The sequence below is a fragment of the Bubalus kerabau genome, chromosome 1 (genome assembly GCF_029407905.1).
Source record: "Bubalus kerabau isolate K-KA32 ecotype Philippines breed swamp buffalo chromosome 1, PCC_UOA_SB_1v2, whole genome shotgun sequence".
Lineage (NCBI taxonomy): Eukaryota > Metazoa > Chordata > Mammalia > Artiodactyla > Bovidae > Bubalus > Bubalus kerabau.
This window is the reverse complement of record NC_073624.1, coordinates 158,963,090-158,979,710: the sequence shown is the minus strand read 5'-3', so window position 1 is coordinate 158,979,710 and position 16,621 is coordinate 158,963,090. Positions and strand designations below refer to the sequence as shown.

The 16,621-nt window shown below is 44.1% G+C and overlaps 1 long non-coding RNA gene across 1 annotated transcript; it reads left to right on the top strand.

Annotated features, from left to right (window-relative positions):
- Positions 1 to 857: 857 nt before the first annotated feature.
- Positions 858 to 6,961, top strand: LOC129621360 (uncharacterized). Its single transcript, XR_008699245.1, has 3 exons — positions 858 to 997; positions 6,007 to 6,081; positions 6,556 to 6,961. It is a non-coding gene; the product is annotated as an uncharacterized LOC129621360 (long non-coding RNA).
- The last annotated feature ends 9,660 nt before the right edge of the window (positions 6,962 to 16,621 follow it).

The window sequence follows — 16,621 nt, the reverse complement described above, 5'->3', positions numbered from 1 at the left end:
TAATAGGAATTCTGGCTGCATGGACAGTGATGCTGTTTACTGAGACCAGGAATCCAAGTGACTCTGTGTGTATTTGGTGAGGGGGTCACAACTTGGACCTCTTCCCTTTGAGAGATCTCTGGATAGAGAAAAGAGGTCCAAATTGCTGTTTGACATTCAGGAGAAACACCTAAGCAACATTATATATTTATGAACTGTATTAATCAGAACTTGTGTTTGGTTCCTGTAACATCAACCCAACCACACTGCTTTAACTAAATGGTAGTTGTTGCTCTTTGTTGCTCTATTTATTGAAAATTCTGACATAACGCCAAGTTTGAAGGTAAGCAGAGCAAGACTGGTCATTCAGGGCCCAGGTCTGCCCTGTCAGTCTGCTCTGGCTCTCCTTATTGGGAAGCTTGCATCCTCAGAGTCAGCTGTGGTCATACAGCGGCTGCTGCAACTCCAGCTTCCCAGCTGCGTTCCACATATGCAGGAGAAAGAGCAGACTGGATGAAGGAGCAGCACCTGTGTTAAGGAGAGCAGCCCTCTCCCAGAAATCCCCACTGCCTGCTGCTTATGCCTCATTGGCCGAGTCTGATCCCATGGAAGTCCTTAGCTCCATGAGAGGCTGGGAAATGTAATTTAAAGAAATAAGTCCAAGCCTGTTTGACAGAAAGAAAAGGAGAATGATACTTGAGAGAGCTGCACAGAGAAGCTGATTAATAACTATGAAAGTAGAAGAAATTATCCTGGGACTGGGAGTTGAGAAGGGAGAGTAACTGAGGCCGAATCCCGATGAACGTGGGGCCAACCAGAAAGAGAAAAGAAGAGGGATTAATTAACCTGAGAAAGAGCATCAGCAAGGCAGGTGCAAAGCCAGAAAGGTAGTATGTATACAAGTCAAGGGAAATGAGGGTTTCAGGAAGGAAGGAGTGGCCCCCAGTTTCCAGTGTTGCAAGGAGGACTGCAAGACGAAGCTGAGGAGTAACGAGGATCGGCAGCTTCAGAGAGCTGGGTTAGTGGGATAATTGAGTCAAAAGTGGGCTGGAGACTAAATGAGGCTCAGAGTGAGATCGTTAGCTGGAAGATGATGGGGGTAAGAGGCTGAAGGAGAGGTTTGTTTGGATTTTTTATGAAGAGAGAGACTTGAAGACGTTTAAATGATGCAGGAAAGACAGTAGAAGAGGAGAGATTGAAGAGTCTGAAGGAAAAGAGATGATGCTTGCTGGAGAAGGTGGGAGGGACTGGGATTCAGGACAAGCGGGCAACCAAAAACTGAAGAGCCGAGTTGGATACAGATGTTTGTGGGTTTAGTGGGGGTCCCTGAGTGAAAGCAGGCTTTTTTTTTCCTTCTGAAAATAGGAGAAATAGGTCACCTGTTAAAAGAAAGTGGCTGTTTGGTGGGATCCAGGGATTTTTAGAGAAACAGTAGAAAATGAGAGAAGCTTCTGAGGAAGGCAGGCAGGAAGGTTTGAGGATGGTGAACCAGAGTCAGAGTCACGGCTCAAATGAGACAGCCTTCATCAGTCCTCAGCGACTGGGGTATGTCCCGGTGTAGAGAGCACAGACCGGAAAATTGATCAAAGTGTGGAGGGGGTTGCTGGAAAGGCATAATAGAAAACAATGGTACAGAGGGTTGAAGACAATTGAAGAGAAAGCACTGAAGTGTTGCATCATGAGCTGTGGATGTTGGGGGAGAGAAGGATAGCTGGAAGGGCCAGCAGATGGAGAGAAAGGAGAAGATGGGAGTGGAGCTGGAGGGCCGTCATTGACTACAAAAGACAGGAGTGGTTGCATGAGGCTAGGTCGGACAGAGGGATGTATCCACGGGTGGGAATGATTGAGCTGGAATGAAGGAATCAGTGACCCTTGGAGTGAGGAAGTCAGGGTCAAGTATGGCAGGACTCAGGTGAGCCGGGCCCTAACATCTTTCACCCTGAGCTGTCTTGAATTAAGGTTGCCTTTCTTGAAAAGATCAGGGAGCTGTGGAGAAAGGTAAAAAGAAAAGAAAGTAATTTGTTAGCCTGTCACCCAATGCCTACCCAAATATCTGTTTTAAAGAATTTGTAAATTTCCAAGGGCTTCTTGCTCTGATATGCAGCGGCCACCGCGGCTGTGAGTCTTCTGTCCTCAGAAGTATCTCTACCAGACCATAGAGATTTGTGATAGGATCCCATGTGTGAGCACAGGACACAGTGGAGCATACTTTAATGGTGGAGGGCAGGACTGTCATAGATGATGGTAACGGGGAGTCCTACCTATCTCTCCTTAGTTGTCCAACCTATAAACTGAGGGTGGGAGAGAGGAGACAGTTGTTTAGCAGGTAACCTCCCAGGGCCCTTCCAGCCTTGACTGCCTGTGAGTCAACCCTACTGTAATTTCTCCAAATGGGTAAAGACAGTTTTGCCAAAGCAGGAAGGTCCAGATGTTTCCAATAAGACGTCAGAGGGAGGGTGCCAATCAGTGAGATTAAAAGTAAGGTCAACCCCAGCTTTGCCCCTGAAAGCTGTCTACTAGGGGAACTGTGGACTGTGTGCAAATGTGAAAATCACTTGACAGTGAAGAATTATTCCTTCTGAAATAATCTCATGTGAACTGACTTTGACAAAGCTATGCGTTTGTAAAACAACGTGGAAAGGTAGGCTCAGAGTGAGTCACTCACCCCATAAGACGTAGAACCAGAACTGTTAGTTTTATGTCCAGACCTTTGTGTCTCAATCTTCCACCCCAGACTGGAGAGTCATGATCACATGGATTTGGGGATTCACTGAGCCCCTGGGACCCCTATGCTCAGGCTCTGCCAGGAGGGACCCTTGATAGGAACCCCAGGGAGGGGGACAGAGAGGCACCTGCCCCAGCTGCCTGAAGCAGAGCAGAGCAGAGGTGGATGCTGTACCCATCACAAGCGCTTCTGCCTGGCTGCCTCACAGCTCTGGGGACTTTCCCCCGGTTCCGTGGGAGAAGCTGGCTGTCCCTGGGGAGCAGTGCGTGCTAGCTCCTGCGCGTGCACACACTGCCATCTAGGGGCAGCTAGCTGAACTGGCTTTATGGAACCACTGCTCTGTGTGTTGGGGCAGAAGAAAAGGGCTTTCGGTCTGGTCTGAGGCTGCTTCCTTCCTGGAGCACTAGTTCTCCTGGCTCCCCTCTCCTAGTTACCCACTCAGACGGGACTATGCGCCTCCTCCTCCGAGTATCCGAATCTCCCTTCCCTGTAAATGTTTCTTCCCTGCTTCCATCGTCTCCACAGGCTCTCTGAGGTCTGGCCACACTTCATGTTCATCACCAGACTTGCCCTCTCTCATGAGCCCCAACCCCAATCTGGAAGGAGAACTTGATTCCATGCTCCCCTTCCCCCAGGCCTTGAGAAGTTCATGTCCCTGAACTCTGCACAACTCCACAAGCCTGGTCCCCATAACCACATCTGAGCAGGTCCCCGTAACCACGGCTTTGACCACTGGCCTTCTTCACACTCAGTGATCCAGTCTGTCACCTCTAGCTCAGGGATGGCTGCACAGCCTGCCCTTCAGGTCCCAGTATTGGAATCTGCCCTTCAGGACCCAGTGTTGGAATCCGTTGAATGGCTTCTGGCCGAAGGAAGCTGCCTCACCCAGAGTTCTTAGACCCAGAGCTTGCCAAACCCTCTTACCTCACTCTGGACAAGTGATGAGTGATCCTGGCTCTGGCCTCCCCATGGGGTCAGATGAAGCCAGAGTTCAGTTTCAGTTCAATTTCTCCCTCCACCCTGTCCTGCTTCCCTTACTTCCTGCACACAGGTCTCTGGATTAGCTTCTGTTTCCAGTGCACTTGACCACAGCACATATTATCACCTCAACTCAGAACATCTTCTGCCCATTCCCTTTGTGTGAGAACACAGAAGGAAGAAACCAGCCAGCCCCACCGCTCAGCCAGGTCCTTCAGAAGAATGGGCCTGGATGTTCCCATGTCACCAGCTTCCAGAGTGTCACTCACACTCTGGCCCTAGTGTCTCCCTTTCTTTCTCCTGCTCCAGCTACTTCTGGCCAATTGGTCCCCAGTTTCCTTGGGGGGCTCTGCCTGCTGCCCTCTGTGAGTCTTCAGCCCTTGCCCTCTTCCTCTTTCAGAGAGGCACATTTGTGTACCCCAAGAGTGAGAAGCTGATTACCTTGGTTGACTGTCACCCTCTACATCACTTCTTGGACAAAACTTTTGTGCTAGCTTTGCAGGTTGGTCTGCCTTACATACCTGACCAGTCCATGGGGCCCTAACTCAGAGTCCAGGACCCACCTCTGGTCCAGCCACTCTGTCCAGGACAGTTTGGGGTACAGAGCTCTGGTGAGGGGACTCCAGTGGAGCTGCTGCATGAGAGCCCCAGGAGAGGGCAGTGATGCGTGGCAAATGAGTGCATAGTGCCTCTCTTGTCTGCTGCTAGGGCTGCTGCCTCGAGATAATCAAGTTTGATCTACATATTAGCATTTGCAACCAGTTTGAGTATGAGTATGCAGATCCGGTTTTGTGATGATTATAGTCTTATGGTCGATTTTTAAAGGTGTTTAAAACATTTATGAGACTGAATCATCAGAATTGGGAAGAGTGTCATTGATTACACTTAACTTCAAATGTTCAGGGCAATCTACTTTGTTAAAATTATAAAAGGTCAATTTGTTAACTGTGGGGATTTGTTGTTATTTAGTCGCTAAGTCGTGTCCGATTCTTTGCGACCCCATGGACTGCCGCATGCTAGGCTTCCCTGTCCTTCACTGCTCAAAAAAGTCCTTCACTACCTCCAGGATTTTGCTAAGTTTTGAACAAAATCCCGGAGGTAGTGAAGGACAGGGAAGCCTGGCATGGGGCAGTCCTTGTGGTTGCAAAGAGTCAGACATAGTATGTGAATATTTAAAGAAATGTTAACTGTTTCCACTTTCCCATGTTGCATGTGAGACAAAGTGTGGCGCTGGCTGTGTTTCTCTGTGTACACAGAGTTCCTTGGGCATTAAAGAGTAAGCTGTGGGGAGCCCAAGGAGTGCTGAGAGTCAGTCCAGGGAGCAGGACACTCTCACTGTCTGTGCACCGGGGGTGAGAAGGTGTCTGTCCTGTGCTCTGCCTTGTGGCCCAGCTGGGGCCACTGAAGGGGGCTGACCCTGTGCTCTAGGGTAAGGGATTCACTGCTGGTGGCCCCCCAGCCCTCACCCCACACAGGCCTGAAGTTGATTCAAGGTTCTTTTGAGTCATGAATGTTGGGGAAGAGATGAATGCCAGATAAGGGCAGCTGAGGCCCCTGCCTGGCAAACGTGTCAAAGGCTTTCTGCTTGAAAGGGCAAGCCGCACAGCCCACCCAAGGAGCTGGCTGTGTCTCTAGGCCCAGTTCCCCAGCCCCTCTGGCCCTCAGGGCCCTGGCCTCCTCCTCCTCTTGAGTATGGGCAGTGCCAGGATAAGGGCCTGGCAGCAGGCTAGTCTTCTCTCCCCCTATACAGGCACAATTAGAAAGAGCACAGGGAAGGCCCAGTGCCAACTGGATCCACTGACAGGCAGAGCAGCTCTCCCAAGGGCTTGTCTGAATTTGCATTCTTCTCCAGGCCTCCTCTCCCCTTGCAGGCCCATTGGGCTTACCCAGCCATACTGATTCTATACAATTTAATGTGCCCTGAGCTTCATGCCACATCTATAACCCTCTTGGAGGGGCTGAGGGTGAGGGCGCAAAAAACTTTTGGTCAGTAAATCAGATACGGAGGTTTACTAAGCAGATAGGATAATGCTATTTTTATTATTTCATTAAAAATATTTAATTAGTTAATACATTCACATGTATTAAAGTTCAAAAAGGCTTTGGAACGGACATTTTCTTCTCACCTGTGTCTCCAGCGCCCTCTTCCTCGAGGCAAATACTGTTACTGGTCGTTCGTGTATTTTCCCGATAAGGGCAGCAGGCTAGTCTTCTCTCCCCCTGGACAGGCACAATCAAAAAGGGCACAGGGAAGGCCCTTATCAGGATGTTGTGGAAGACGCTGTCGGTTGAATCCTCAAATCCATTCTGTTTTCTTTTTCTAGGGATAGAGTCACCAAAGTTTGGCAAGGTATAAACCTATCCATGAGAAAGACTACATTTTCCCAGCCACTGTTACAGTTAAGTACAAGCATACCTCATTTTATTGAGCTTTGCTTTGTTTATCTGTGTATGTGTGTTTACAGATTAAAGGTTTGTAGCAATGCTGCATCAAGCCAGTTTATAGGCGCCATTTTTTTTCAACAGTATTTGTTCACTTTGTGTCTCTGTGTCGCATTTTTGGTAATTCTCATAATATTTTAAACTTTCATCGTTCTTATTTTTGCTATGGTGATCTGTGATCAGTTATCTCTGATGCTACTACTATTGCATAAAGATTACTACTTGCAGAAGGCTCAGACGATAGCGTTTTTAGCAACAAACTTTTTAAATTAAGATATGTACATTATTTTCTTAGACATAATACTACTGCACACTTAACAAATTACAATATAGTGTAAATATTACTTTTATATGCACTGGGAAACCAAAAAAATTCATATGACTGGCTTTTTTTTTTTTTTTTTAATTTTGCTATATTTACTTTTTTGCAGTAATCTGAAACTGAACCCATGAAATCTCCAAGGAATGTATGAGCAGCCCTTAATCCTGGCCAGCAGGATGTGAGCAAAAGTGATACGTGCTTCTTCTAGGTCATACCTTAAGAGAAAGAAGTACGTTTAACCTTTGACAAAATTCAACATCCTTTCATGATAGGATTAAGTATGATTAAGTATGGAAGGATCTGTTCCATACCGACAGATTAAGTATGGAAGCATTATTCCTCAACCCACAGCTAACGTCATACTCAATGGTGTAAAGTTAAAAGCCTTTCCTCCTAGGATCAGAAATAAGACAAGGATGCCCACTACCACCATTTCTATTCAACATAGGACTGGAAGTCTTAGTCATATCAATTTGGCAAGAAAAAATAAATAAATAAAAGGCATCCAGTCAGAATTTCATCAGAATGAAATCTGTTTACAGATCACATGATATAGAGAACTCTGAAGGCCACCCCGAAACTGCTAAAACTCATAAATGAATTTAGTAAAGTTGCAAATATAAAACCAATATATAAAAATCAATTGCATTTCTATACACTAACAACAAGCTATCTAAAAGAGCAAGAAAGCAACCTAAGCTTTCTAGTTAATAGATAGCTAAGCTAATAGACATCACTGGAGAAGGAAATGGCAACCCAATCCACTATTCTTACCTGTAAAGTCCCATGGACAGACGTGCTTGGCAGGCTACAGTTCATGGCGTCACAAAGAGTCAGACACAACTGAGTGAGTGAGCGCACAGTAGACACCTGTAAGCACATTGCACACAGCAACTACAGAACACATTCTGCTCAAGCGCCTGGGAAACACTCTGGGCGCTTATTTGGCTGCTCCATGTCTTAGTTGCAACACATGGCACGCAGGCTCAGTTTCTGTGTGGCATGTGGGATCTTTGTTCCCCAACCAGGAATCAAACTTACATCCCCTGCATTGCAAGGTGGATTCTTAACCACTGGACCAGGGAAGTCTCCCTAAAAAACATTCTTAAGTATAGACCATATGTTAGGCAATCACATAAATCTTTAAAAAGTAAAATAATTGAAATCATACAAAACTTATTCTCTGATCACAATGGAATGAAATTAGAAATCATTAACAAAAGGAAATTTGAGGAATTCACAATTATGTGGATATTACGCTTCCCTGTTAGCTCAGACAATAAAGAATTTGCCTGCAATGCAGGAGACCTGGGTTCAATCCCTGGGTTGGGAAGATCCCCTGGAGGGGAATGGCAGCCCACTCTGGTGTTCTTGACTGGAAAATCCCATGAACAGAGGAGCCTGGTGGGTCTCATGGGTCCATGGGGTCTCAAAGAGTCAGACATGACTGAGTGACTAGCACACAAACAACATACTCCTAAATAACTAAAAGGTCAAAGATGAAATCAAAAAGGATATTAGGAAATATTTTGAAATGAATGAAAACAAAAACACCGCATACCAAAGTTTATGCAACCAACACAGTGCTTAGATGGAAAATTATAGCTGTAAACATCTATACTTAAAAAAAAAGGAAGATCTCAAATCAATAACCTAACCTTGTACCTCAAGATACTAAAAAAGAAGAGCAAACTAAACCCAACACAAACAGAAGGAAGGAAATAATAGAGATTAGTGCCAAAATAAATGAAATAAAAATGTAGAAAAAACGTTAAGAGGAAATCAACAAAACCAAAAGCTGATTCTTTAAAAGGATCAACAAAATTGACAAATCTTTAGCTAGACTAGTAAAAAAAAAAAAAAGACTCAGTTTATTAAAATCATTAATAAAAAGGGCCATTATTTTATTTTCAGAAATAAAAAAGATTATAGCAAAAAAGAAAGCAATCTCATTTACAATAGCATCCAAATAATTAAATAAACCAAGGAGGTAAAAGACCGGTACACTGAGAAGTATAAGACATTAATGAAAGAGCCTAAAGAAGATACAAGAAATAAAAAGGGAAGGAAAAGAAGAAGACACAAATAAATGGAAAGATATTCCGTGTTCCTGGATTGGAAAAATTAATATTGTGAAAATATCCATTCTACCCAAAGGAATTTACAGACTCATTGTAATCCCTATCAAATTTCTAATGGCATTTTTAGGATACCTTTTAGGGAAACTTATCGTAAAACCCTAAATAGCCAAAGAAATCCTAAAAAAGAACAAATCTAGAGGCATCACACTTTCTGATTTTGCACTATAGGGAACATTCCATGCAAAGATGGGCACAATTAAGGACAGAAATGGTATGGACCTAACAGAAGGAGAGATATTAAGAAGACGTGGCAAGAATACACAGAAGAACTATACAAAAAAGATCTTCATGACCTAGATAACCACTATGGTGTGATCACTCACCTAGAGCCAGACATCCTAGAATGCGAAGTCAAGTGGGCCTTAGGAAGCATCACTACGAACAAAGCTAGTGGAGGTGAATTCCGTTGAGCTATTTCAAATCCTAAAAGATGATGCTGTGAACATGCAGCACTCAATATGCCAGCAAATTTGGAAAACTCAGCAGTGGCCACAGGACTGGAAAAGGCCATTTTCATTCCGATCCCAAAGAAAGGCAATGCCAAAGAATGCTCAAACTACCACTCAGTTGCACTCATCTCACATGCTTGCAAAGTAATGCTCAAAATTCTCAAAGCCAAACTTCAACAATATGTGAACTTCCAGATGTTCAAGCTGGATTTAGAAAAAGCAGAGGAACCAGAGATCAAATTGCCAACATCTGTTGGATCATCAAAAAAGTGAGAGAGTTCCAGAAAAACTTCTGCTTTATTGACTATGCCAAAGCCTTTGGCTGTGTGGATCACAACAAACTGTGGAAAATTCTTCAAGAGATGGAAATACCAGACCACCTGACCTGCCTCCTGAGAAATCTATATGCAGGTCAAGAAGCAACAGTTAGATCTAGACTTGGAACAACAGATTGGTTCCAGATCGGGAAAGGAGTACGTCAAGGCTGTATATTGTCACTTGCTTATTTAACTTATAGGCAGAGTACATCATGTGAAATGCCAGGCTAGATGAAGCACAAGCTGGACTCAACATTACTGGGAGAAATATCAATAACCTCAGATATGCAGATGACACCAGCCTTATGGCAGAAAGCGTAGAGGAACTGAAAAGCCTCTTGATGAAAGTGAAAGAGGAGCGTGAAAAAGTTGGCTTAAAACTCAACATTCAGAAAACTAAGATCATGGCATCTGGTGCCATCACTTCTTGGCAAATAGATGGGGATTTCCCTAATAGAAACAGTGAAAGACTTTATTTTCTGGGGCTCCAAAATCACTGCAGATGGGTTAGGGTGCAGCCATGAAATTAAAAGACGCTTGCTCCTTGGAAGAAAAACTATGACCAACCTAGATAGCATATTAAGCATCAGAGACTACTTTGCCAACAAAGGTCAGTCTAGTCAAAGCTTTGGTTTTTTCAGTAGTCATTTATGAATGCAAGAGTTGAACTATAAAGAAAGTTGAACACCAAAGAATTGCTGCTTTTGAACCGTGGTGCTGGAGAAGACTCGAGAGTCCCTTGGACAGCAGGGAGATCCAACCAGTCAATCCTAAAGGAAATCAGTCCTGAATATTCATTGGAAGGACTGATGTTGAAGCTGAAGCTCCAATATTTTGGCCACCTGATGTGAAGAGGTGACTCATTGGAAAAGACCCTGATGCTGGGAAAGATTGAAGGCAGGAGGAGAAGGGGACGACAGAGGATGAGATGGTTGGATGTCATCACCAACTCAATGGACATGAGTTTGAGTAAGCTCCAGAAGTTGGTGATGGACAGGGAAGCCTGGCATGCTACAGTCCATGGGGTCCCAAAGAATCGGACATGACTGAGCGACTGAACTGACGGACTGCATGTTTGTGGTGATCCACACAAAGGCTTTCGCATAGTCAATGAAAAGGAAATAGATGTTTTTCTGGAATTCCCTTGCTTTCTCTATGATCCAATGGATGTTGGCAATTTGATCTCTAGTTCCTCTGCCTTTTCTAAACCTAGCTTGTACATCTGGAAGTCCTCAGTTTACATATTGCTGAAGCCTAGCTTGAAGGATTTTGAGCATAAAATGAGTGCAATTGTACAATAGTTTGAACATTCTTTGGCACTGCCCTTCTTTGGGATCAGAATAAAAACTCACCTTTTCCAATCCTGTGGCCATCAGCAAAAGGTTTTGTAGCCTCAGCTCTGGGGGTTTAATTCAGAGCTCTTTTGTCTTCTTCAAAATGTTGCTACTGACCTGTTTGGGATCCTATAACATCATATTTCTGTAATTCTGTTTTACCCCATAAAGTGAGGGGTAGGATCAAGATTTTAACTCATTGAGTCTATGGTGGGAGTATTTCAAGTAGGAAATGAAACCAGCGTGTCTTGCTGGATGTAGAGAGTAGTTTGAGGCATTATTTGTTGGAAAGAAGCTCTGCCAGGAGAGGAGTTTCCAGGGACCTGGCCTCTGCCTCTGGCTACTCCGTGACCTCTCCCATTCTAAGTATGGCTGGGCCAGCCCTGAGCATGTACTTGTGTAATGAGAAGGTTCTCTCGCCAACTCTTTGGTTCCTCTGAATCAAGAGAGACAGGATAAGTGTTCATTTCTTTTTTTCTTTCCCAGGTTTTAAAATGAGTTAATTTTCTAGTATCATCCAAAGACTTTTTAATTTTTTTTTTTTAGCGTTTAAAATTTTTAAAGGATTGTTGTTAACTTATGAATTTAAACATATCTTATATGTTCTAATCCATCTTAACTAAAGATGCTCATGTTGTCCCATCTTTTGCAAGAAAGAACACTTCATGGTAGATCTTGAGTCCTTTCTTTCTACAAGCCTTCAGTGGTTTTGGAGCACTTGCTTGATAACTGATATGACAAGATATTCCAGGTGAGCTTGTACACATTCTTTGCCCTAAGCTTGTAATCAGCCATTTCTTTGATGTTGGAAGATGACAGTGTGGGCTTATCTGCCGGACGGAGGAGCCTGGTAGGCTGCAGTCCATGGGGTCGCTAGGAGTCAGACACGACTGAGGGACTTCACTTTCACTTTTCACTTCCATGCATTGGAGAAGGAAATGGCAACCCACTCCAGTGTTCTTGCCTGGAGAATCCCAGGGACGGGGGAGCCTGGTGGGCTGCCGTCTCTGGGGTCGCACAGAGTCGGACACAACTGAAGCGACTTAGCAGCAGCAGAAGAGTTTTTTCATGTTTCCGGACTGAACACCATACTAACTAGGGCATGGGTGTCTCTTGTCTAGCTTTTAAACAGATACTCTGTTCAAGGCTCAAGATATAGATGAGGAAAATTCCTTATACTTCTCTAACATGTCACAGTTGTTTCTCAATTTAAGGCAGTGGTTTTCCACCTTGACTGCATACTATAACCCCCTAGGAAGCTTTTTAAAAAACACTGGATCCATTCTGGATGCACACCCAGAGATTCTGGTTTAACTGGACTAGGGTTTGGCCTGGGCATTAGTTGTAAAAGTGTGAAGCAACCGGATGGTGCACAACCCTGGCTGCACAGTTTATCATTCCATATGTGTTTTTACACTTTACTTCGTATGTATGAAGCTTTAACATTACTGTTGGTCAGTCTTAAAATTTTATGTAAATTGTGTGCTACTGAGTATAGCCTTGGGAAGCTTGGTTTTTACCTAAGATTGTTTTTATGCATCTCAGTTGATACTTAGATCCCTGGTTCATTCATCCAAACTATTATGTTAACAGCTTATTAAAACCTTACTTCTACACCATCATTTTATGCTCTCTTTTACTGCAAAATTCATGAGCAGTTAGTTGTTCAGGTCAAAGATCTTGGAGTCATCTTTGACTCCTCTTTTTTGTGTGTGTGTCCCAAATTTATTCATTTGGAAATCCCCTTAGCTCCATCTTCAATCTTCAAATACATCTGACAATTTCTCACCACCTCTACGGCTACCACCAGCTTCCAGCGACCATTATCTTTTGCTTGGATTATTGCAGTAGCTTCCTAACTGGTCTCCATGGCTGATCTTCTATCATCGATCATCGCAAAGCAATCAGAATAATGTAAGTCAAATCATTCCTCTGCTCAAAACCCTCCAAAGGATTCCCATCTCTCAGTAAAATTCAGACGTTTTACCATGGTCTGCCAGAACATGGTGTACATTTCCACCATCTATCTCACCACCTTCTCATCTTGTTACCAAGGCCAAGGTCATACTGCTTGCCTCATGCCAGGCCAATAGATCGAGAGAGGGATTGTTGGGGCAAGGAATAGCGACTTTATTTAGAAAGCCAGCAGACTGGGAAGGTGGTGGGCTAGTGTCCCGAAACCGTATTACCTGAGTTAGAATTTGGGGCTTCTGAAAGGAGAGGCAGGTGGCTGGTTGTTGCATACTTCTTGATGCAGGGATCCTTTATGACTGCCACTGTCCACATAGGTGTAGCTACAGTGTTCCTGTAAACCTCCAGGAAGACAGGTGCTATTTTCTGTTCTTCAACTTTTTAAAAGTCAGAGCCTTGAGACTGGACTATTCTGTATTTTTCAGGCTATAGGCAACACTCGTTCACAAAGGCGCAGCACCAGCATGACTTTGCACAGGCAAAGAGCACGGGAGTTGGAGCTAAAGGAGTAGATCCAATGAGTCAGGGTTGTTTTTCTCTCTTAGACCGTCTCATCTACCTCTGCCCCCTCATTTATATTGTTACAGCCACACTTGCTTTCTTTTTATTCCTTGACTATAACAATCCCATCCCCACCTTTAGGCCTTTGGATCTGCTGTTTCCTCATTGATGTGAGAAGGGTAATGCTTTTGAAAAATCAGTGTATTGAGAAAGAGAACAAAGAACCAGGTAAATAAAGCAGGCTCTCCCATTTTCCCATGCCTACGTACTTTCCCTCTGAGGTTCAGAGGCTTGATCCTATCTGAAATGACCTCTTTACTATCCTGTGCACCGACCCAGATCTTCTCCACCCTGAAGATTCAGCCCAGGCTTCCCCTACATCCATGTCCATGCCATCCCCGACCCTTGCCATCCAAAGACCATTTTACAAAAATCATCACCGACTACCAAAGGCAGTCTGGTTCTGGGTAAATTCTCTTTTAAGGTGTGAGCGCTGGTCTAGACTTGATGCTAAATTCTTTGAAGATGCTTCTCAACCTTGGTTGCATACTGGAGTCACCCAGGAGCTTTCAGAAATGTTTTATCTGTGTCCCACCCCCGAGATTCTGATTTAATGGGCCTGGGTGTGTGTCCAGGGCATCAGAATCTTTCCAACTTCCTCAGGTAATTCTATCGTGCCAACATTTTAAGAACCATCAGCTTTCCTGCAAGGACTCTCTCTCTGCAGGTAGTTTAAATTATTATGGATTCTTGATTAGTTTATAAAATAAAGAAAAGGGAACATGCTACTGCTTGTCAAAGGCTGCTGAAGCTTCAAGTCCGAAGTACACAGATATTAACAGGTTTGATCTGTAGGGTCGTTAGATTCTTGCTTTTCAAAATGTGGTCCATGGGTCAGTAGAACATCATTTCCAGGAGCCTGTTAGAGGTGTGAAAACTCAAGCCCCGCCCCTCCTCCAATCTTGAGAACTGTGTAACTTTCAGTACAAATGATTTTGTCCAGCCCCCACATTAGGAGACCCGAACAAAACTATGCTCCCTAGCATAGTTTTTAGCACTCAAGGTTTCTTGGGGAGATCCAGCCCTCTGAGTCCTTGCCTGGGGAAGCTCAAGGCTGTCAAAAGAATTTACCCATTGCTCCAGCCAAACATCTGACCATAGGCCTCTGACCTACATTTCCTTTTTTTTTAGTTGATGTATACTTTTTTAAAACTTTTTATTTTATATTGGAGTATAGCTGATTGACAACATGGTGATATTTTCAGGTGGACAGCAAACGGACTCCATTTTTCTTCCTTTTGCTTTTTGTGACCTCCCTTTCCTTAGAGCATTTACTTTAAAAAAAAAAGAAAAAAAAAACCCTCACAACTGTAAATGCTCTCTGTCCCTTTAAGATGTGTATGTTATCTCCTGAAACCCAGGAGTATCTTCCTTAAGGACCTGGGGGCATCCCTCTGAAATGTCCTCAGCAAGACAGATAGGGCTCCATCTTCCAGTCTCTGTGGAAGGATGGAAACCTAACCTGCTGAACGAGCCAGTTAGCAGAGACAGCCTGATCACAGTGATCAGTCCCCCCACCTGCTGTTTGTAATTTTCCACCACTTTGACTTTGTTCAAATCCCAGCTCATCTCCCCTCCCACTCCTTCATGTTCCCTTTAAAATTCCAGTCACCTTTGTGCATAGCCTGGCTGAATTCAGTTCTGCACTGAAGCCTCTGCCCTAACTGTAGGGGTTACCAAGTAAACTCCATCTACACTGCCTTTAACTAGTGTTTGGCTTTTCTCTAACCTTACTCATTTAACAAGATCTTTAGGTGATTTGCATGTATATGAAAGTTGGAGAAGTACCGTTTCGTATTTATCATTCCCTCAATGACTTGTAATAAACAGCCCTCAATGACAGATAGGAATTACTATGCCCATTCTGCGATTGAAAGCCTAAGGTCAGAGCTTTGCTTAAAGTCACACGGTTAAACTAGAACTTGAGCTCACCTCATAACTCAGTCCAGTGCTCATTCCATAATGCCATGCTGATTGGGGAGAGAAGACACAATGCATTCGAGGACCCAGGAGTGAAACAGCTGATGAAGAAGATCACAATAAGGTTGGTTCCTCTCCAGGCATCCATTTCAGCGACATCTTGCAAGGCTCTGCTTTTCTTCGGTTGTATGAGAACTGTTTCAGAATCAAGTGTCTCCTAGGCACCAAAGAATTCTCATCTGGAAAATCCTATCATTACCTGGAGTCCCAGGGGTCACAGCTAATAGGGGATGAGTCACTGTGTTGACCCTCTACAAGTACTGAAGAGCGCTGCCTCCAAGCCCAGCACCTCATGGGCTACTGCACACACCATACAGCCACCACATGAAGTCAGACCCAGTCCTGGTCTTAGTCCTGAACTAGCCAACCCTCCTCACTGTACGCTCAGTGCTGATATGCCTCCCTTCCCAGCTTTATGTCCACCCTCCATCTTCATTTCTTGCTTTCCTGGATAAACACTGACTCCCTTCTTCCTGGCAGGTTTGGCCCCTTAGGTAAATTCAGTAGTTCCCCCTTATCCATGGTTTTGCTTTCCACCCTTTCAGCCGCCTGAAGTCAACTGCCCTCTGAAAATATTAAATGGAAAATTTCAGAAAAAAAAATTCTGAAGTTTTAAATTGGACACCGTTCTGAGTAGCATGATGAAATCTTGCTCTGCCCCGCTGTCCTGCGTGGGATGCACAAGCATCCACATCATCTGCTTCTGGCATCCAAACCCCACACTGTCATGGCTCAGTGATCCAGGATCACCTGAAGCAGATAGATGATCCTCCTTCTTACTTACTGTCGGGTCAGCAGTCGCCTGACCCTACAATGCCTACGTCATTCACCTCATTTCATCTCAGCACATACCATCTCAGCATCACAAGGAGGATAAGTATAGCACATTAAGATACTTTGAGAGAGACCACAGTCACGTAACTTTTATCAGAGTATAATTTTCCTATTTTATTATTGTTTTTAATCTCTTGTCTAATTTATACTTTATAATAGGTATGCATGTATAGGAAAAAACATGGTATACATAGGGTTCAGTGTCTTCCATGTTTTCAGGCAGCCAGAGGGGTTCTTGGAACATATACATGTAGAGGGGGACCACTGTACTCCTCTTCTCTGGACTCCCATCGCTGCCTTCCTACTCCTGGGCTGGTCTGGTGCCCTGAGCAGACTCTCTAGGGCAGAGTCCCCTTCAGGCTTTTGTGGACATCATACTCACACGACAAAATTTCAAACATAACAAACTAATGAGTTAAGTTACATTTCATCTTCTCTGTCCTTTTTTCCCTTCAGTTACCAAATTAGGCCAAAAGACCATCAATAAGAAAGCAACTACCAATTTTAAATGCCAAGTCATTTCTCTAGAAAAGACAGAAAATCACTCACGTGAATGACAGGATGAACTTTTCTGGTCATTTGGAAATC